This window comes from Periplaneta americana, chromosome 4 (assembly GCF_040183065.1).
Source record: "Periplaneta americana isolate PAMFEO1 chromosome 4, P.americana_PAMFEO1_priV1, whole genome shotgun sequence".
Lineage (NCBI taxonomy): Eukaryota > Metazoa > Arthropoda > Insecta > Blattodea > Blattidae > Periplaneta > Periplaneta americana.
Genome location: NC_091120.1, coordinates 152,717,239 through 152,741,965, shown reverse-complemented (window position 1 = coordinate 152,741,965; position 24,727 = coordinate 152,717,239).

Here is a 24,727-nt window from a genome sequence, read left to right as displayed (position 1 = left end):
TACGACTTTTTATGCTCGACCATATTTCTAACATGAAATTATTCAGATTTTATTTTATTTTATTATTTTATTTGTATCTGACAAGATCGGAAGTGACCTTGTTCTAGGTCGTGAATTGTGAGATGTGCGCAGACGCGAAAGTATTGATTTTTTCCGAGGAACAATAATGTCATTGACCTTGTGTAATCCCGTTAAACTTGGTATAAACTTGATTATTGAATTTGACATTGAAAAACGAGATGACAAATTTAATTTATTTGAATATTATTTACAATTAACGCTAATTATTATAGTAACAGAACATAACCTTCTGCGACAGTATTGGATTTCCAGCCTCCGTGACTTTTCGCTAATTCTCTCTCGATTGCATATCCGAGAATAATCGATACTTGCGGTTTTATAACGGTACAAAGCTGGCTTGTTATTGGCTGAACACCTGTAAAGCTGAGTTGTCATTGGCTGAAAACACCTGTACTTTAATGAGTAGGTGTACTTTAATGACATGCATTAAAGGACTGCTACCAGGTGTATAATTACTACATTTCGGCATGGTCGAGCATAAAGAAAATTTTCACATAACGAAAATATATTTTCACAAATTTTGCTGAAAATACGAGTTTGCAAAGTTCTTCCTTCGATGAAATTTAGTAGTAGTAATAATAATAATAATAATAATAATAATAATAATAATAATAATAATGACGTTATTTAACCTGGCAGAGTTGAGGCCGTAAAGCCTTCTCTTACACTCAACCAGGATTAAAACTTGCTTACATAGTTGAACATACAACTGGATCGGATTTAAGTAATTACATACTGATACGATTTAGGTACATAATGAGATCAAAAGAGGTAGATACATAAAAATTTACCTCATAAAATAAAAGTAAACATAGTGGAATACATATTAATGTTGTTAGAATCAAATACGAAACACACAAAAATAGAAGTCGATAATGCAATAAAAAATGTACACAGTAAAAGCAAAAATAAACACATTGGAATACATATTAGTATTAGATTACAAGTAAGTAGGATTCACATAATTAAACAAGAAACCGACAAGTGAATAAAATGTACGCAATAAAAAAATAATAAAAAACAACACAGTGGGATATACTGGGTGTTCATTTCAAAGTGTGTCATGACGTCACTGTTGTGAGTCAACGATTTGAAGCGAGTTTCAGCTTTTATATCAGAGAAGTTGCCTATTATTCAAGGCGTTCAATCTGAACTTGAGAACATGTACGGTATAACTTAAACGTCGTAGCAACAGATGGCGGTCTGTACGGTCTGTGTGCTACCATAACCTCTTTCGAACTGTGTTTTGCGCGGGCAAGTCGTACGCAGGGTATTTGTTATCATCGGTTGCGCACGGCAACATTCCACAACACAAATCAAATGCTCCGTGTCCATGTTGACCGTCCAACTTAATGTCAACAAATACGTAAGTAATCATCTTAACCCTCTCGCCATATCCCGACAGTAAGAAAAACACTCACCTCAGTACGTGTTTCCAAACAGTTCACATTCCTGCCACTACAGGCGTTACCGTACGTATCGTTACGTACTCTTCAGAATGAACGTCGTACTTGCCAGGCAACTTCTCTGGCACATAGGTAATACGCCTTTTCGGAAGATTGAATTCTCTAGGCTCATCGGCTAGCCACATGACGGCATACGGCGAGCCATGGCACACTTTGAACTGAACATGCAGTATATTGGTGTTAGTGATAAAAAATATCACTTTGTATTGAGCTCTTACCACAGCGCCATGGTGGTAATAGTTTGAGGTATTATAAATTATGTTTAGCCTACTTGATATTTCGTGTCATTGTCACACCATACGAGTATACTTATTTTTTTTGTCATTGTTTGAATGGTATCCAATGGTTTTCAATAAAATAGTTGTCGTTATTTTCGATTTCAAGGCATTTTATTTTTCAAATGAGATTAATCAAGTACCAGTACGGTAGTGGGGGGAGTGCGCAAAAGAAAGTCTCACCTAAAAATGTGTGGCGCCTTCAAAAATTCTGGGAACCACTGATTTACAGCAATAAGGAGAATATATGAAAACAACAAAATAAAAGTGAAATTAGACACTCATTTATCATCAGCTTTATCAATCAACAAAGAAGTTAGACAGGGATGTCCCACATTATTAAACATAGAGGGTGAATGGTAAGTAATGCCATTAATTTCAGAGGGTTATTCTTTGAGATATTGTTTTATATGAAACATTTTCATAGCATGATTTAATTCCCGATGTGTACAGTCAATTTAAGAGCGCAGTGTATTATGATAATAAATAATTGAAAAAAATTAGTTATGTCTTTTAACTGTACAGGAATTTGATCCAAACAAATGTAATATTGTAACATTGCTTTGCGCAGAACGAAAAGTTACATTTGTGAGATCAAATTCCTGTACATTTAAAGAACAAAACTCAATTTCTTGATAGGACCTGAAGATGTCGTTAAGGCGAAAACGTTTGTCCAAATAAAATAAAACATATGAAGAGTCCACTGCAAGAATGATGGATGTCATTTGGAATACATTTTGCAGGAGAAGCAGTTGAAAGTTTGAAATGCTTAGCGCTCAAAGCTTAACAGTGATTTTCCGATCATTACTGGACAATGACTATCAGTGTTAATGCCATATAACTCTGTATGTATATTCTACATGTCTTAAGCTATGCATTGACAGTCTTGGTTCATTTTCGACATGAAAGTGACATCTATCATTCTTGCAGTGGACTCTTCATATATTAAGTGTATGACTCTTACAAAAGATCATAGATCCTAAAACAGATGAGTTATAGACGGAAGCAACCAGTACTAAGTTTCTTTAATTTCAGTAACTTATCGTACTTAAAAAAAAGTCATTAAAATCTTCAAACTTGTAGGAGGGCTAATGATCATTCAAAATACAATTTCAATTTACAAAATGCTAATAATAGATATAATTTTGAGTGAAATGAAATGAAATTTGTACAGTCTCTCTTTAAATGCACCATATATACAAATTTTCAAAGATATATCTCAAATTTTTCTGGTTATTATATCGTCGCCTGAATGCAAGAACTAGGTAACTTGATTTTTCATATTTTGTGACATTGCCTATTTACTTATTTATTGCACTAAGGAATATGTCTCGTTTTCTTTTACCTATTTGTTATATTGGAAAATAGATGTCGCTGGTATTTTTCGATCAGTTACCTAGATTCTGGATTACATTTTGTTCGATTTTTGCTATGCTATAAAAGAGGTAACTAAAAAACGCAAATTTCGAGTTACGTAGTTCTTGCATTCAGGCGACGATATGTTTATTTAAGTTGTGTTAACTCTCGTTAAGTGGTTTTATATTTTATTTTATCAGTCTTAGTATTTATTTTATTATTGTTAATATTTTGTTTTATTATTATTATCATTATTATTATTACTATGATTATTTATCTATTAATGAATCTGTATTACTATCTTTGTATTATCTCTGTCACAGTTATTATGATGATATTATTATTATTATTATTATTATTATTATTATTATTATTTCTATCATCATCATTATTATTGATATCTGTAAAATTTATGTAAACTCTACTGGACTGTACCCGAGCACGAGCATATGCTCATTTCGGGTATCTATTCATATGTACCATTTCAATTGTAAATTGTGAATAAATTTCAATTTGAATTTTGAATTTCAAAAAAAATTGTTAAGAAAATTCAAATTTAATGTCATTGTATCCTTAATAAGGAATGCAAGGGGAATTTCTTATGTACTCTATCTCTTTATCTTCTACCAACTGTTAACACTGCCCACGTCTCACTGGATAACTTCCACAGTAGCCGTATAGTAGAAAATGTTATGTTCTATTTAACGACGCTCGCAAGTGCCGAGGTTATATCAGCGTCGTCGGTGTACCGGAATTTTTTCCCGCAGGAGTTCTTTTACATGCCAGTAAATCAACTGACATGAGATTGATTAGAAGCAATCAAATGCTGGACTCATATTATGTTAGGCTGAGCTAAAACTAAAGAATGTATATTTCAGTTAAGATATTGGACTAAGAGTTTATATGACAAGGATATCACCAATACGTCCTTTGAGAAAGAAGTTATAAGAGATTTTATCTCCGTTACAAATAAATCTTTCTTGGAATGAATCCTCGAACCTGGGATTGAATTAAAAACTGACAATCGCTTTACAACAATTGAATTAAAATTTCATATCATTCTAATGCACAACAATTTGCATGTGTGGCGTTCATAGAAATGTGAACATACCTCGTTAAAATAGCTTGCCATCACAGTGGCATTATTATTAATGTTCGTTTTGAATTTTGTACACTATTTATAAAAATGCAAATGTCCAGTAATTGAATGCACCATGCTATTCCAGAATACAAACGCTGGAAAATTATGTGAGACACTTTAAAATATTTCACATATTTCAATTATTATTTTTATTAAGTTGGCAGGTATGAATTGGTTTGCCGCTATAATTGTAGTGACGTCAGTATCCTCCGTTTATTAAAACTCATATGGGGTGGGGGAGACTGGGATGAAGTGCTGGCTTGCAAATAACTGGGCACTACATGCGGGCAGGGTGCTCGACTTTTCCCTGCAAAACTGACTTATGTCCGAAACTGCGGAAAAGGTGATTTTTCTTCCCATTATCTTATTTTCTTTCTGTTTAGCTTTCTTTCTTTCTTTCTTTCTTCGTTTTTAAATCCTTTCTTTCCTTCCTTCTTTGTTTCTTGTTTATTTCTTTCCTAATTTCATCCTTTCTTTCATTCATTCTTTTTTCCTTATTTCTTTGTTTCCTTCTTTGTTTGTTTCAATTTTTATTGTTTCTTTCATTCTTTCTTTCTTTCTCTCTTCCCTTTTCCCTTTCTTTTTCTCTCTTTCCTTCTTTCTTTCTTTCTTCCATTCTTTCTTTCTTTCTTCCCTTCTTTCTTTCTTTCTTTCTTTCTTTCTCTCTTTCCTTCTTTCTTTCTTTTCTTCTTCATTTCTTTCTTTCTTCCTTTATTTCTTTCCTTCTTCATTTCTTCCTTTCTTTCTTTCTCTCTTCCCTTCTTCCTTTCTTTTTCTTTCTCTCTTTCTTTCTTTCTTCCTTTGTCTCTTTCTTTCTTTCTTTCTTCCTCTCTTTCCTTTTTTCTTTCTCTCTTTTTTTCTCTCTTTCTTTCTTTTTTTCTTTCTTTCTTTCACTATAATTTTAAAAATAAATCGTAATGCCGTAGTTTAGAAAAACATCCCAAAACCCCCTAAAATTTATCTTTCCCCTGAAATATTTTTTATTATTTTTTTTCTTGGTTATTTTTAGTAGGTTATTTTACGACGCTTTATCAACAGCTCAGGTTATTTAGCGTCTGAAAGAAATGAAGGTGATAATGCCGGTGAAATGAGTCCGGGGTCCAGCACCGAAAGTTACCCAGCATTTGCTCATATTGGGTAGAGGGAAAACCCCGGAAAAAACCTCAACCAGGTAACTTGCCCCGACCGGGAATCGAACCCGAGCCACCTGGTTTCGCAGCTAGACGTGCTAACCGTTTATTCCACAGGTGTGGACTGGTTATTTAACAACGCTGTATCAAGTACTAGGTTATTTAGCGTCGATGAGATTGGTGATAGCGAGTTGGTATTTGGCGAGATGAGGCGGAGGATTCGCCATAGATTACCTGGCATTCACCTTACGGTTGAGGAAAACCTCGGAAAAAAGCCAACCAGGTAATCAGCCCAAGCGGGTATCGAACCCGCTCCCGAGCGCAACTTCAGGCAAGCGCCTTAACCGACTGAGCCACGCCGGTAGCTCTCCCCTGAAAATCCCAACATTTTTATCCCCCCGGAAAAGTGTTTTCCCACCAAATTTGGGGGGATAACCCCCAAGTTGGCAACACTGCGTAAACATGTTTGAAATTGGAATTCACATGCTCTAGGTCAGTGGTCGTCAGCACTCGCTGAACTGAGAAGAGTGTATGGAGAGTAAGGTAATATGCTCCGCCGTGCACAAGGGATAGAGAGTCAGCATACCCGCCAGCAGCCACGAATGCACGGTAGGGCAATGTCTTGTCCGCGGGTAAGAGCCGCTAGCCCGAGGGTGCAGTGTTCTGATGACCGCTACTCTAGATAATGACTGTTTAAAATGGTGTGGGGTGACGAAGTGTTACAACAATGCTTCTATTGAAATAGTGACAGTGATTGAACTAACCATACTTGTGTAACAAATAATAACAATGGAAGGTAAGTACTGACTGTGCGCACAGAAAAATCAAGAAAGTTATCTGGAAAGAAAGATAAAAAGTAAATTATGATTAGGAGTGAATAGACGTTCGATTATTACATGTGAACCAGTATTGCATTATTATCATTACTGTACATTAATTATAACATTGTGATAGATATTAAAATATTTTAAGGAACCCGGAGATTTATTTTCGTCCTCACATAAGCCCGTCATCGGTCCCTATCGTGTGAAAGATTAATCCAGTCTCTACAATAATATCCCACCTCTCACAAATTTATTTTAATATTATCCTCTCATCTACGTCTCGGCCTCCCCAAAGGTCTTTTTCCCTCCGGCCTTCCAACTAACACTCTATATGAATTTCTGGATTCGCCCATTCGTGTTACATGCCCTACCTCTCTCAAATGTCTGAATTTATTGTTTCTAATTATGTCACATGAAGAATACAATGCGTGCAGTTCTGCGTTGTGTAACTTTCTCCATTCTCCTGTAACTTCATCCCTCTTAGCCTCAAATATTTTCGTAAGCACCTTATTCTCAGACACCCTTAACCTCTGTTCCTCTCTCAAAGTGAGTCCAAGTTTCACAGCCATACAGAACAACCTGTAATATAACTGTTTTATAAATTCTTTCAGATTGTTTGAGAGCAGACCGGGTGGCAAAAGCTTCTGAACCGAATAATAACAGGCATTTCCCATATTTATTCTGCGTTTAATTTCCTCCGGAGTGTCATTTATATTTGTTACTGTTGCTCCAAGACATTTGAATTTTTCCACCTCTTCAAAGGATAAATTTCCAAGTTTTATATTTTCAATAGGGTTAAATTATATACGTATTTATACTTTTATTCGTGTTGTATGTAACAGATCCAACATAGCGGAAAGCTCTTTATGTCTTGGATGATACTGATATTAATTCTATTAGTAGTTCTGGAATTTTGAAGATATTTAGGTACCAATATGTCGTTAAACACTATTTTTTTTTCTTTTAAATAAGATCATCATGAAAGATATCAATGAACTTACTTCTTCCTCAAACGATTAGCAATAGCAGTCTAACGCATTTGCTTGTGATCTTTTAATTGATAACGTTGCATTATCGGAATGATTAAGTGGCATGAATATCGGACCATATTATAATCCAACTGTTAACATATGATAAATGTGAGATTCATTGTTCTACAGCTGATTAATTCGCCACTTAGAGGTTCTTGCATACAAATACTTCAGGCATGTTTCACTGCGAATGACATAGATACCAATCTTCATTAAACTATGGTATTCACTTAACTTTAACCCTTACTTTCTCCGTTTTTAATAAATGGCGCTTGACGCACTACGGCTCTGAACCCTTCAATTGTCATGAGAAAAAGGCTGACAACACTAGCTGCATGTATTTTGTATGTGACGAAGATCATGTACATCACAGTTTAGTATATACAGTTGCGATACTTACTAAATATGCAAACATAGACAGTTGAAATATGCATCCATAGATAGTTGCTAGCCACCAGGATCGCCTCATCACAGACTCTTTCCCTAGCAGACGATAAAATGTATTGTACCGGTACTTTTGATATCGTGTTCTTTTGAAAAATTAACACCTTCCTTCCACTATTGAAATACGAAATACGTAAGGTTTATATATTATTTTCATAAAGTATATATTATATTTTCTAAACTCACCTTCCTGGATCTTTGGGAAGGATAACTCTGACTAGAGATGGGTAAAAAATAACACAACAGTTATTTTGGAACTGTTCCGGTCTCGGAACTGTTGCAAAAATGAACAGTAGGTCGGAACCTCCTGTTCCGAAATAACAGTGTTCCGACTCCGAGCTGCTCACTTGCCCAGCTGTTGCGGGCTCGCAGTACCGCGTTGCACAAGGTATGTTCCGACTCCCTCGGAACTGTTGCAAAAATGAACAGTAGGTCGGAACCTCCTGTTCCGAAATAACAGTGTTCCGACTCCGAGCTGCTCACTTGCCCAGCTGTTGCGGGCTCGCAGTACCGCGTTGCACAAGGTATGTTCCGACTCCGAGATAACAGTCGGAACGTCGGAGCTTGTTCCGATGAACCAACGACAGCTGCAGTTACACTGTTCTCATTGTTCTTTATGTTATACTTGGAACTTCGTTGGATGAAGTTGGTACTTGAAACTCTCACGTGGTTGGAGGGGGGCGCATGGAAATTGAAATCCTTGCGGTGGCGCGAACTTTAATATCAACATTTGTAAGACTGGCCAATCATCTGTGATGTTATAGTAAGTATTTAATAATCTGTAATATTCATTCCCGCTTTATGGTTTATTTCACCATTAGTTGACTAATTCCGTTTTATAAACATTCTACAAAGTCATAAAGTACGCATACTATTATTAATTCATTGATCAGCTGATTTTATACAAAGGTTAAAGTTGTAAATGGTAATGAGTGGTTTAGTTACAATGTCTGTATGTCGTTTGTTGAGGTTAAGTCTGACAAGCACAAGTTTTTGTGCTATCTTCTCTGTTATCAAAGAACGACAAAAATGTTGTAGCATTATTTGTTGGAAACTGCCCATATAAGTACTGATTTGGAGAGCGAGGTTTAATGCGAAGTTTAAATTACACTTTGGTAAAGATGCGATTCCATCATTTTACTAACCCACTACGGGGTTTCCAGGTTTCAGTACTGCCAATATATATCTTTTTTATTTATGAAATTGTAATATATATATATATATTATTATTATTATTATTATTATTATTGTTATTATAACTGTGCGTTAAGAAAAGTAAAAATAAAAATTAATGATTTGTTTTTTTTTTATTATGTAATAGAGAGAACAGAAATTACATACCATATGTTTTAAATGTTATGTTATTTTTTTTAGTTGGCTACCATGTCTTTATATCTTTATGTACGAAAACAAAGTGTTGTATTCTGTCCTTGTAGTCAACAGCTGTGTAATTACTAACATTAAGCTTTTGAGTTCTGTCCGCATGCACAGCAATTTTCCAAAATCTATTCGAATGTGCATTGCAGTGCCATCTATAGATAAGAATGTGTACTATGTCATGCCTATGAGTGCTCCAGTGTGAGCAGCATGGTGAAGAGGGAGGGTACTGTACCTTTCGTTTGAACGACTCAACGACTCCGACTCATCACCACTGGTGACTGTTATTTCGGAACTGTTATTTGGAACATAGTATTTTTTCGGAACCGGAACAGTCGGAAGTGTTCCGGGAAAAGAACAACTTCGCCCATCACTAACTCTGACCTCTTTTTCTTAGAATTTATAGTGCAACAAACGTCTCCTTGTCCCATATTATTACTCAAATTATTGTATTTTAGCCATTTACAGTTATTACAACCGATAACGAACATTTCACAGTTTACACAACTTTTCACAACAATGCGAAATACGACACAGTCAATGCCTTTTCGATCTAGACCAGATAATTCAATACTCAATTGTAGTATTAAAATATAGACAAATTGAATGTGCGGAGTATCATACATGACATTATGCTTAATTATAATGTATAATTGCGAATTTAGGAATATAAGATATAGTAAACATAACCTATAATATTTCAATATGAATGGCAGGGCATTGGTGACCACTATAATTAGACAGAAAGGGGCAACTGGGACAGTAAACATAACCTATAATATTTCCATATAAATGGCAGGGCATTGGAGACCACTATAATTGAATCGCACTTTTTAGAAAGGAACTAAGTCAAAATTTGTAATTTTTATTTCTTTTTATGAAATGATTAATACTTCCAAGACGCAAAGATAAACAAAGGAAGGAACTTAGACAAACCTTTTCCTGTATCTCTAACATCGAGTTGATGTTTATATTACGGCACTGGTACACTGGTATTTATTCATGAAAGTAACTACTTTTGCTCTCTTAAAAATAGAACATTTTGACTTAGTTCCTTTCTAAAAAGTGCGATTCATTTAGACAGAAAGGGGCAACTGGGACAGTAAACATAACCTATAATTTCAACATATTTAAATATTCGTGCGTTGCAACTGAAAATTATTGAATCGTGCATAAATGAATGTACAATAATTTCGCAATATTTAATCGAAATAAAGGCAGGAAGGTCTATACGCATACGAAGAACGTAATTTTCACACCAAAAATAATATTACACCTTAACTCGCAAGGAATTATGTCTGAAGTGTCTCCTAATCATTGTTTTAAATTTTATTAATGCAATTACACTACATTTTAGAGAAATATATGTTACTCTTTATGCATTCCAATTAATTTATATGGTTGAAACGCCGCTCTTCGTGATCGGGTTAAGCGAGTCACATGGTCTGCCTTACGGCCTATATTAGATCACGATCCCAGTGACACAGTCTATTGTTCCCAGTACACACAGCGCTCCAAGCGGCTAGCAACTATCGCGAGAAATGCAAAAAATCACCCCAAGCTTCTCGACTGTATTTACTAGACTGTGATGTACATCTACCTGTTCCACTTCACGTTACCTCTCGGAGTGATGTCGTTACCGTCTCTGTTTACACCAGAACTACGGTGACTGGGCAGCAAGCGGAGTTGCGGGGGTAGGAAACACGGATGATTCACGAAGACGCCGCGGGTAACGTGAGCTGAAATGGGTTGTATATATCTGCGTAAATTTTTAAATATTTACGTGAAAAATGTGGTGGCATTACAAACAATAGGCCTACATAGTTTTCACCTTAAGACATCCAAATGTGCAGAGTGATGAACTCTGGTTCATTTCTCTTTTAACTTTAATCTATTTCCAAGTTTATGTACCGTTAATGCATTCCATCACGTTTTAAATATTTTTGTCCATCACTACTTACTTCCAAGTGCAACGGAAAACTTTACTAATAATGAGTGATTATATATAATTTTATGATTTATACTAAAACTGTTTTGCAAGTGTAATTTTCGTTACTAAATGGTAAATATATATATAAAAAAGAGATCGTAAGTTTATGTTTATGTTGGATCACCTGTTCCTAATAACATCACCATGTAAATTTACAATTTATGTTTTGATTTTCGGATGTCAGTTATTAAATACAATAAATAATGTTAAAATATTCAATCTTATGACTTATTATCAAAATTAACATTTGTTAATACATGTTAAATATAAATAATGTATGAACGTTTTCGCCTTTTACGGCATCATCAGATACAATTTGCTTCTACGATATCTAAATTACATACTGTAATTTTTGTTTTCTCTTATAGTAAACCATCAAATTGGTGTTACAATAATAAGTAATAATGACTCACGAGTTTTATGTATTTTACTTGTCGGAAAAATTTTTAGGTTATAAATAAGTCTACATTGTATAACTAATTATATGTATCCTATTTAGTATTGAAAAATATAAAGCTCATGTTAGAATGGTTTCAGTTAAATGTATATTTTGAATACATTAACGTAATATTACGAATTATTTTATGAATTATGACAAATATAAAATGAAAATATAAATTACATTAAGAAAGCTTTAAATAAATTGAGCTATATATTACAAATAAAATATATATTTAAACACAAAGTTTGATATTCCCAACCCACACCGGCTGACTACACTGAGATACGCTGGATATCGAAGTTTCAATCAGCTAATCCCACTCGTCTCTAGCTCAGCCTGCTCCATGCTTCGCCAGCCGATGTTCGGGAAATGCTATAGAATGTTGACAATGATATAGATGCCTAATATATTGGAAAAGGGGAACCTCGAGGAAAAACCCCAACTGCAGCCTCCTCCGCCACAAGTATCACTATGGCTTTTTCAAAGGAAAAATCCCATTCCGGACCGGGACTCGAAACCTGACCGCCCGCACTTCTAATATGATACTTTTCTACAAACATTTTTAACGATTTGATCATGACGATTTGACGTCAAATATAAGAGTAACCGCAACTCGAAAACTCCAATGTTTGTATGGAATTTTGCTTACAGATCTCGGATTATATCTTTGCCTCTGTTCAACGTCACGTTTGCGTAAGGAAGGAGAAGGGAAAGAGGTAAGATCACAATGCTTTTTAATGCTCTATCGCGCACGAGTAGGATAAGCCGTTTGAAATTTACCGGTCACTCACCGGCAGAGATATAATCCGAGATCTGTACATAGCTACTACTAGTAGATCGTCGGCGATATCGTTGTTACAATGCTGGCCGTTGTATTCAAGGTTAGCGAGTTCAAACAAGGCCGAGCGCGATAATGTCCTTAGTGTGGCTTCCTGATGGACGGAAGTAAAGTGTGAATCGCGTGTCGTAGATTTATAGCATATACAAGAACACTGTTTCTGAGAAATCGCTGTAGGAAAAATTTGTCTCTGCGAATTCTGACTTCCAGGTTTAGCTTCATATAAAGCTGATTTTAATAATAAATTATTCACTTTCAATAATAAATTATTCAAAATTTGTCTCTCATTTATAACCCACGTTCAACTTTGATACTGAATAATCTTTGCAATTAAAAACACGTTTAAATTAAATAAAACTAAGTACAGTTATCATTTACATCGTATCTTCTCATGCGTTCAGTTATACTACTCGTACATGCACCGTATTTCACTTTATTTTTAGTGCAGGAGTGTAAGTCTATACAGGGTGTAAGGAGTATAAGTGCCATTGGGTGGTATTAATAAAAACGAAGACCTTACTTTGCTCATCTTCCTCATGAGCAAAATGAGCTTGCTTTTTATATGAGGAAGCTCTGAAATATCGTATTAATAAAAACTATCAGAGCTTGCTCTTACATGCCTAAGCTTGCTCACAGAGTTTGCTTCACTTAGCGTGGGAATTCGCATCAGTAGAGTCGTCAGACGGGTTCAGGCCAGCCACAACAAGCGATACCGCCACGTGTATTTCGATCGAAAGGATTAGTGATTGAGCTATGAGTGATACAGAGGAAGACGTTGGGAAAAAAGGAGAAGATTTATCTTTATTTATGGATATCATTAAAAAATTTCCAGTTATATTTAAGAAGTCAATGTTACCGGAATCGAGGCAAAAGAAATCTGCAGCATTTGCAAATATCAGAGAGAAGTATGAAAAAGAGTTTGGGGTGCCAATAACCGAGGCACAATTAATTAAAAAAGTGTCCAATATGAAAACCAGATTTAAAAAAAGATGGGAAACAAGAACATAAAGATGAATGACTGTCCGGGTTCGTATGGGATCTTCAATTGAAAAATCCGTAGTGACACTTGTGGCGGACAAGGTTGCAGTTGGGTTTTTCTCGGGGTTCTCCCGTTTCCCCTAATGAGGAATTTACATCATTCTGTCAACATTTCTCCATTCAGTCATTATTCCATAGCATTCCTCGAATGCCGGATAGCGACGTAAGGACGGGGCTGGCCTAGGGATTAGTGGCGTTGCATGCTCGAAACCTGGATACATACCAAACCTTAGTGTAGTCAGCCGGTGTGAGTTTGGGAATGTGCCTAGCTTGAGGGTTAGTACAATGTATCTTGATAGGTCGCAGTGCTGGGTCATAGTACCCCTCTCCCAAATTCTATTTCATTCCAGTGCATAATATTTGAACTGATAATTTCATATGTTACATTTGTGTGTAATTTGTAAATAAAGAGGTATTCGACATTCCGTGTATTATCAGCTGTGATTTGATAGTAGTTTTCAAAGAGTCTTGCACGCTTTTCCTTATAATATTCTCTGTGTTCCTTCAATGCCTCCAATTGTTCCAACAGTACTAGCCTCTGGAAATCTGTTAAGGAATTTTTTAAAAGCACTGCCTCTGGTTTGGTTTGTGTCACCTAAGAAATAGTCGGTTAAACAATCCACGTTTTCTTGATTAAATCGGTACGAAGTTTTGTAATCTCTTGAAAGTGAATCTCTGTGCTTCTTATACAACTTTTGAGGCCATTGAATATCCATGAACTCAGCCATTTCGATACAACAGCTTCACTCTACAAGCTTGAGTTACCTATTTAGGTACCTCAGGTTTTTTGAAGCAAATGCTTCAGAGCAAGAAGCAAAACTCCGTTTTATTAATAAGTAATGCGAGGAAACTATTACGTGCTGACTCCTTGCTCAAAGGTGGAGGAAATTCTTGAAGAGCAAGTTCATTTTCCTCAACTTTATTAATAGGAAAAGGAGGAAGATCACAAAATTTGAAGCAAACTCATCTTCCTCATCTTTATTAATACCACCCATTATTTTGACTGGTGATTATTCATGTCATAAGGAACAAAAAATGTCCTTACAATTTTTTTAAATTGCAATATTTAACTAATTATTAAAGTTTTCAATATTAGACGTTTTGCAATGTTGCTGGATGGGGAGGAGTGGGTTTATAAGTACACAGTACAGCTGAAGCGGGTACAGACATACCGGTACAGATGCTGTTCTAATGCAGGAGCGGACCATGACAATACTGTTGTTGGTACATAAAACGAACAGCAAATACAAACTTTCAATCTCATTAATAGAACATTATGATAAGTTTACATTTTATGGAACAATATTGCTCCATTTTTATTGCATGTCTAAAAAATAAACAATAATGGTTTTCTGCACAAAATAACACGAACTTTCTTCTAATGCAAAATTTCAATCTTTCCCGCTTCCGTAAAGCAGTATCATTTTAAAACAAATTTCTGATTGTGTGATTTTCGAAACGGGGTAAGAGATTCCTAGTTTCTAAAAATCGTTGGGAAACCGCTACAAAAGTTCTCCGATTAGGTAATCTTCTTTCAAGAAAATGTTGATGGTACATCCTTATTGTCTCATTTGAATTACGACGACTTTCTCCATAAATTAATAACATATGATATTCCTAAACTGTGAATGACGTTATAAGTTGTTTATCGAATACCCTGCACTGAACTGTCATCAGCTCGGCAGTATACCTATGGACAGGGAGCTTGAACTCAGCTGACTCGTACTTATATCTGTGCAGAGTACTGCCTGCTGAACACGTTGCCACGTCTCTCATGTCAGAATATTAACAAATTTAAGCATGCATTTTTATTTAATTTCACGAAAACGTAATAGAACATACAACTATTTATTGAAACTAATATTAACTCTTTGCTAGATATACCTGCTGATGTAATTGTTTTTGTAATTTTACTAACGATATAAGCAGTATAACACAAATAAAATCAGAAAAGAAATATTTTTTCTGGGAAAACTATGAAGTTTTGACCCTATGTTCTATGGACATTTTTAGACCGTCCCCGACGACTGTGAAAAGGACGGCACTTATACCCCTTGTACCCTATATAACGGATGCTAAGACAGTAGATTTCACTTTCCTTGCCTACCCTGGTAATGAAGCATGACATTATAACTCTTATGATACGATGGATATGAAACAAATTTGGCACAAATCCTAATGTAAACACAAGCATGTGGCTGTCATACTTGTGATTGGCTCTCAGTCGAAACATTCACATGACTCAGAAAAACATAGTTACGTATTTGGAAACCATAACCTTCTATTACTTGAAAATAAAAATTGAATTCTAGTTGTTAAATACGCTTAAACATGTAACTTCACTCATATGTAAAACGCTATGTAAAAGAAAAGCTACTTTTATACTAACAAGAGTAATACCAAGCAGGGGCGTGCGGTGTAATGTTTGTGTGGGTAAGCTCTGAAGTTTACTTATTGACATTGAGATTTGAAATTAAAAAAAAAAAACTAATATTTCTAGTCCTTTGGAAATTGAAATAACACTCACCTCTGCCTAGAAGCGTGTAGTATTGGAAACATTTTTCCAATCCCCAAAGTTAATTTTCCGCCACTGTATCTCAGCAACTGTTGCCGAGCAACAGAAAAACACTCGCTACTTTTTTGTGTTTATCTCTATCAGCATGGGTAATTACATCTTAATATTTTGCATTCAATATCACCTTACACCATTTACACCGAGCTTTCGAACTATCACCGGCAGCTTCTTCCACCCAATATTTTAACACTATGTTTTTTCCACACATCTCTAAATTTTTGTACGTATGGAGTTTTACGCGGCATCGTTAAATAATACATATCTTCAAATTGGATGAAGTAGATCAAGAATATACTGGACACTTCAGAAATAATCAAATCACAGTCGGTTCGAAATCTGATTTCACATCGAGCTGGAGACGTGCCTGGCAACAATGAGTTTGGTTTTAAGTTTTAAGTATGTCTGTGTTACATAAACTATAATGCGAAATGAAAAATTAAATAATAATTCAGTTCATTATCTATTCTCTTTATGATTAAACACATCAATTCATTTACAAAAACAATGCATACATTATATTAAGAGTTTAACGAATGCGGCATACCTTATTTGTACAACAATGGATGAGGCAGGAAATGGACGTGGTAGCACCAAATGGAGTTAACATAAAACGTTGATATTTTACACTCGCACAATGAGAAAGTGTGATAATACCAAACTAAACTCTGGTTTACGATTAACTAACATTGTTGTCCGCAAGTACATATAACATCTTTACATAAAAAAAACTTAAAAATATCATCTCCCTCTGCCAGAATCATAAAAAAACGCCAAATAAATAGCTAGCCTCTGGCGGTAAAATTCTGTAGCTGTCCATAGTCCTGAAAACACCAGATTTAGCTACAAAACCGCTAAATTGGCAACTCTGTATCAACACTGGTATTCTTCTGCAGGAACTTAATAAGTCTGGACAAGCGATAATCCCAGCGCTTAAGGCCTCCCCAAACAGACGCGATACGGAATGCGTTACGATAGCGTTACGATTTTGCGATAAATGTTTTCATTGCGTTCAATGATTGTGTTCACTCACACGCTATTATCGCAATATTCGTTATTATCGCAGCAAGTAGAACGCGACGATTTTGCGTTCTATTCTCCCGGAGATGTAGATCGCGAGAACGCCACGCGTTTATTTTGATGCTGGGTTGAAGTGTGTCATTTATGGATTCATCTTCAAAGGAAGAGGAACTTCTCTTTCTTGGATGAGAATCGTCGCAGGCAAAGCAGGTGCAGGTAAGTCCATGGTAGTCATGTATGGTTAAGATAAACAATATAAAAAGGTATAAAGTGATGATTTAGCTTTTCTTTGCCAAGAACGTGAAATAAATAACAAGTACCCGATTATAAGCTTTATTTTTTTTTAATTTGCTCTTTTTGTTGCAGGAGGTTGTGGATTCACGAGTTAAATGCCACAAGGGAAGAAAAAGATTAATTTTATACCTTAGTTCAACAACTAACCTTAGCACTCTGCTAACTTTGAAGAGCCTACTAGTAAAGAATTTCAATGTTTAGAGTACCCATAAAATAACGAATTTTAATGTGAAGTAAATTCAGTAGTAATTTATTCTAAACATACCTACGTCTAATGATTTACTTACATAAGTATATCTAGAGTGTGGTAAGATATTGAAAGTAATAAAATCCGACAAACAAATTACATAACTTTTTGTTTCCACATACTTTATTAATTTTATATTTCTGCACAATTATTTATAATATTGTACAAGCGTTTTGCAATTTGCACAAATATTTTTTTTTCATTTGTGCATTTTTGCGACAGTTATTTATTTTCTAGCTTGAACCCCGCGTCAGTCTACAAGCCAGTATGACATCAAATTATAAATAAATAATTGCACTTATTGTTTACATCTAACTTTGTAGCTATCTCCTTCCATTTCTTCTCCTTTTCCATGCCACGGATTTTCCTTCACGAACTCAATAAAAAATTCCACGTTCGTTTACAAGTAATCCGAAATCGCAATCTGTGAGCACAAGTGATATACACCTGCTGAAGGTAACTGGTCTTTGCGCTGTGGCTGGAAAACTATAAAGTCCGCATATGTGGTCACCCATTACGATAATCTGATTGGCTGGGGAGTTAGAATATCGTATATCGCGGACGCGCCAGTTTGGGCACCTCTTCGCGATAGTGCGATATTGCGTTATCGCGAAATCGTAACGCTATCGTAACGCATTCCGTATCGCGGCTGTTTGGGGAGGCCTTTATTCTTGCTGTGTACGAGTATATAGGCAATACAGTGGTATACGAGGAAATCCTCCCTCCTTGTCTAATGTCCGCGCATGCGCCAGCACTGTGAAATGAGGCTTCAGGCAAGCTGTGAACGAAGAGCTGCCTTACTGCAGAAATGTAGTTAATGCAGAACATTTATATATGAAGTGCAGAATACACTTCTTTAAAAAATGTTCATCTATAAGCTGAATGAGATAAAATTGATACATTAATTTGAGGTGTGTCTACTAGGGTATGCGGCGCTTACCCCGCTTGCCCTAAATGCACGCCCCTGATACCAAGGTAGTCTGACTTTGTGATACCCTGGCGCCACTTGAGCTTGTAAGCACGTAGTAGTATGGCTTCTGCATTGTCAGTGTGTGTGTGGTTACTATGTAAGAGTGAAAACCCTCTCAAAAGCGGACAGAAACAAATTTAATAGTGTTGAATGTATATAATAAGTTAAGTGAGTTGAATCCACTTAATTGTAAAGTAACAGTTTCCTAAGCAAACAGATACATAGTAGTGAGGTTAGGTTAACTTTGACGAGTAACGAGAAATGTTTAACATGAAACAGAATGTACACTGACGTTCAAAGCTATCTGACTCAAGATTTTATGATCACGTAAGCGAACTTTCCAACCACGGGATAAGTCAGAACCAAAGATATACAAAATTGACGAACTTTGAAAGAGTTCCGCTACTTCTCAGTAGGTGGCACCATTATTGAGAGCCGTTAAAAAGTGTCAGGAAAAATTATTACTAGAGTAAGCATAAATTATTCTTCTAATATCAGTGGCGTAGCGTCAATGTAAGCTAAAAAGCTTAGCTTCCCCAGTTAATAATAATTTCATAATAAACCTGCAGTTTATGGAGAAAATTATTTATTAATTTTAATAGAATTTATATTTACGCATTAAATATTGCGATGCGCCAGCCCAGGATGATTTGTGATGCAGCAGTAAACAAGAAGCCTGCACACACCAGCTTCCAAGCAGACCGGTTTCTTCTGTGTAATCCACCCCGCAGACTTTCCATCCCTTTCTAAGCTACCCTAGTCGCAAGGCTCGCAAAGAAGCTAGCTTTAACATTTAAAATAAGTAGTTTCCGAGTTATCCCTTTTCGTCAGTTGCGTTCAGTTGAAGTGTTAGTGTGCATTGTGGTTGATATAATAAATAATGAGCGAAATAACAGTTCCTGATACTAATTTACTTGAATTTTTTTTAGGACAATTGTATTATCAAGACCGACTTACGAACAGAAGTGTGATTTAAAAAAACAAATGACCGACTCCCTTGCTGTCAATGAAGGACACAACCAAAAGACAGACGCATACTTACATAATGATACTAATATTGTGATTTCTCTAAGTGTGACAGGAAGTGAGCTAATGTTATACGTGTACGTGTCTATTTGTTAAAAGATATGTGTAAACCGTGAAATCATATTTTATTACGTTTCATTTGAGGTCATGCCTTATTGGTGTTACTTACGATGTTCCAACCAATCTTCGACTGCTGACTTGAAATTGACTACTTTTTATTTTAAGACTGTATTTTTGTAATACGTTTTCTCATATTGCATGAAAGACAACTTGAGTTAGCTTCCCCTGCTCAAAATTTCATGCTACGCCACTGTCTAATATACAATATCAGCTGTTTCCAGCCAAACTCAGTGTTGTTTCACAATCAGTAGAGTGGGATGCAAAATTGAATTCTATGACACGGGTATATTTATCTACGATTGACAACAGTGACTGTTATCTTCTCCATCTATTCATAGAAGTAATAATTAAATAATCCACACTTACACCAACAAATTATCGATCACAATCGATTAGTAGGGTCAGACACCTTTGATACGTCAGTGTACAACAATGGGCGGGATCACTTACTGAGAATCTCTGGCGCCAAGTTGGGGCCAGAGAAGCTTCATTTCAATCATGTTCCATTGTTTACTGTAGGATTATTCTTGCAACTAAAAGATTATATACCCGAGATGAAATCAAATCCATGACCGCCGCTTTCACACATTGGTGAGATATTGTGCTGTAGTAGTAACATACACCACGGTTTGTTAAAGAGTTCATTCATACGAGAGTTCTTCAAAAAGTAAGGTAACAAGAGCTCTCATGAACAAACTTTATTTCACAGGCAGAAACACTGATACTGTGCACAGTAGTAGGGCACTGATACGCATTACTTTTCAATATAGTCATCACGCTTGTCCAAAAACTTGTTCCAATGGTAGATTAAGGCATCGATGCAGGCATAGAAGAAACCTCCGTCAAGTCTCTGAAGCCACGTCATGTTGGCTTGCCGTATCGGTGTTGAATCGCTTACCACCCTGGTGCTTCTTCAATGGTGAGCAGAGATGAAAAGCACTGGGAACCAGGTCCAGGGAGGATGGTCCAGTACTTCCCACCGGAAGCGCCGTTTCGTTCCATGCACCTAAAAAATTTGACAATGAATTTCTGCTGGTGAGATGCCCTCCAGACGCAAAAACCGGATAACATTATGCACTTCCATGTTTGACCATGTTTCCGTGCGCACAGCCATCTTACAATTGATATTTGGAGAATCTGACGCAACATATGCCCCATCTAATGGCAGCGTGATAAAGCTGTGATCTGCTCCTGCTCCCTGGTTGAAAATTCGAACAAGAGAGGGAACATTTCACCAGAGAGCTCTTGTTGCCTTACTTTCTTAATCCCCCTCGTAAATCTTACAAATATAATATGTAAATAAGTTTCCTGTATTTGAACACAATAATTCTAAGCTTTGGACACTTCCATTATATTGGGCAGATCTTTGCTATCAAGCAAGAAGTCAGCCACAACATCATAGTGAAGTTTGATGCAATTTCTTGAGCTATAAATATCGTCACAGTTCTCCAAGAAACTTCTTGTTCTCTGACATACTGATATATTTTCAACACTGTTCTTTTTACTAATGGTAAACGAATACTTGTATTTATTTGCGTTCTTTGGAGGCCCTATGTACATCACTGCTAGATAGAAGTTATCATCTTTGATTTGAGCTTTCCTAATAAACACTTCTCCCAAAGTTAAGAACACAAGAGAGTAAGATGCCTGCGGTGTCACGCTGGTGAAGGGCATAGAGAATTTGCCACTCTTGTCAGCTATCTTTTTGTCGTGGTTTTGTAGCAGATGTTTCTTTATGTCATCCAGTTTTCCGGACCAGGAGCAGAGTGACCCAGAAGCTGTAGCGAAGGGGCAAGCACCCTCTGTTTGGGACTGGATTTCACTCATAGAAAGGCGTTTAATGCTTTCCACAGCTGAGTTGCGGGATCTGGGGAAGGTCTCTCCACAAGCGTGGCAGGTGTCCAGAATGCGTCTGCACTTGTCACAGATGCAGTGTCCATTCACGCAGACCTTGACAGGCGGGGTCACATTGCCTTTGCAGGATGCACATTCCATTTCGTCCAAGGAATCCGAATATTGTTCTTTGGCCGCAGAATCCATAACAGATCTTCACGGCTTTCAGCACCTGAAGAAAATAAATCATGTATAAAGAAGGAGAATATAACCATTCGCGAAATTATTGGTTCAGAATACTTATCTTCTAATAAGCCTGTAACATACAAAATTAGTGCAGGAAAAGAAAGTGTTTGACAACTAATTAGGCGTTGTTCTTGTTTTCTGCTTAGAAACCAAAACCTGGAAGCACATAGGAGCATAGGTACTGCCATTACTTTATACAGGCTGTTGTGAAAAGAAGTTCCAATATTTAGAGAAGAGGTAGTATACATTAAAATAAGAACTGAAAAGTATATAAATAAGTAAAGAAATACAAACATACATGCATAAATGAATAAATAAATACATACATACATGAATAAATAAATACATAAGTAAAAAATAAATTAATAAATAAATAAATAATAAATAAATAAATAAATAAATAATGAAATAAGCCCACTACGTGCCATTAGGGCAAGGTCCTCCTGCATCAAGTAGGGTAAGATCTCCTTATACTAGCCTGGGGAGCTATTCCTGACGAGTCTATTGTACTGGTTAAAAGTTATTACCCTCATGCTTAATGATTGTTCATTTACTGTCTCTAATGCTTGTCCATTTTCAGTCAATAGAGGTTATGCACTGATATAGTTAGATGTTTGATGTTAGTCCACTTTACGTCAGTTAGGGTCTGTCCATTTTCTTCCGAGCATCTGCCATGTTGTCCTGAATATTGCCGTTCTTATCCGCTGTCTACCAACTTCCCTCCTGAAGAAGTCGCTCCATCGGGCCTTCGGTCTTCCCGCTGTCCTCTTCCCCGTTCTTGGATCCCACATGATAGGTTATTATAATTACTTATTTTCATGGACTTAACGAATCCGAATTTAATTACATCCTCTTTTTCTTTGTGATTTGACCGTCTGTGTAATTTGAATATTAACTGTTATTCACAAGTTGTATTGTATTATTGATTGTGTACTTCACCTGTGCAACTTAATACTAGTAGATTTCATGTTGAATATTTTGTAGAGACCCTGTAAGTGGTGTCTGTTACGGCGTCGTACAAAGAAACGGTACGAGTTTTCCAAAACACATGATGAGACCTAAAATATGTTGATCACTTATAGTATCCGTCACGTAACTTGGCGGTCGGCCGCGCCAAGAGAGAAAGAGATATGTTCAGCAATTTTGCCACGTCAGTGAAGTTAGCATGTTGAAGACAAAGGTCATAATTTTTGACTAGGATGTGAATACAAGAAGTTGGTTAATACGACATAATGTCATCGTCGATGGCACGGCACTTCTTGCCCGAACTGCCAAGTTACGTGACGGATACAGTAGAATGTGAATGATAACGATTTTATATTTAAGAATTATCATTAATTTTACAACTTTAGTTATTCATATTGTTTGAACGCATATTTACCTTCTGGTAGTGTAGAAGAGAAGGTCTCATGGCCTTAACTCTACCAGAATAAATAAATAAATAACTAAATAAATAAATAAGTAAATAAGTAAATAAATAAAATAACGTTTGATATATTAATCCAATTAAGCGGAGGAATTCTTAATTTTTATAATCGTTTTTGAACTAAAATATCGCCACGAAACAAATAAATGTTCAATACTTTGTGAAAATAAGACTACAATCTAACCTCTAAATGAACTATTTGAGTGTTCTTAACTAAAACAAAAATTTCTGACAAATAGAAATATATATGTATAACTTGATTTCTCTCGAATATTATATTGATTAGGTAGATAAAACGCTATCACAAGCGATTAATATTAAAAAGAATAAAAAGATTTGCTTTATTAGTGCTCAGTTTTCCTTTGAGATTGATCTCTAAGAATCTAGAGTATAATGTTTGGTTTCGAACTGAATAATTACTTGAAATAGAAAACATGCATAAATAAATTGAATTGTACCAGTTATGCATTAAAATCCTTATCTTCTACAGGAGAATAAACACCTTTAAAATGGTAGGCTTTGCATACTTTCTTTCTATGATCAAATATTGATTCATATTCTGGGGTAACATCTGCAGCAAAACAAATTTTTGTTCTACAAAATATAGTCCTAAGGATAATAAATTACAGGTGTACAGAAAAACATATAAAAAGATTTTTCAAAATGTAGAAATATTGAGTTTATCTTTTGAGTGAATTATTTCTGTCATGAAGTTTTAAGTTACAAATTAATATACAGTTTGGTACTAAACAGGACAAATACTCATTCCTTGTGCTTAACTAGTAAACTGTGTATGCTTGTAGATTAAATGAAACCATTTACTTTGTATTAATAATTATGTATTATGAATTCTTGCATAATTTCTTACTTTTTCCACATCTCAAGGTTATAATGCTGATGTAAGATATGTGAAATAAAATTAATGAAATGAAAATGGAAGAAAGCTTACTATTTGTTTCAAGTTGACCAAATCTGAAAAGAAGCAGTTTTGGTTAGCATAGGTTTCACTATAAAGAAAGTACCGGTATTTTGAGTACTTATTACCGGTTGTTCTTTATGGTTGAGAAACATGGACTCTCACTTTGAGAGAGGAACATAGATTAAGGGTGTTTGAGATTAAGGTTCTTAGGAAAATATTTGGAGCTAAGAGGGATGAAGTTACAGGAGAATGGAGAAAGTTACACAACGCAGAACTGCACGAATTGTTTTCTTTACCTGACATAATTAGGAACATTAAATGCAGACGTTTGAGATGGGCAGGGCATGTAGCACGTATGGAAGAATACTGAAATGCATATAGAGTGTTAGTTGGGAGCCCAGGGGAAAAAAGACCTTTGGGGAGGCCGAGACGTAGATGGGAGGATAATATTAAAATGGATTTGAGGGAGGTGGGATATGATGATAGAGACTGGATTAATCTTGCACAGGATAGGGACCGATGGCGGGCTTATGTGAGGGCGGCAATGAACCTCCGGGTTCCTTAAAAGCCATTTGTAAGTAAGTAAGTGAATTTGATTACCATTGCATGCGTAGGCCTACT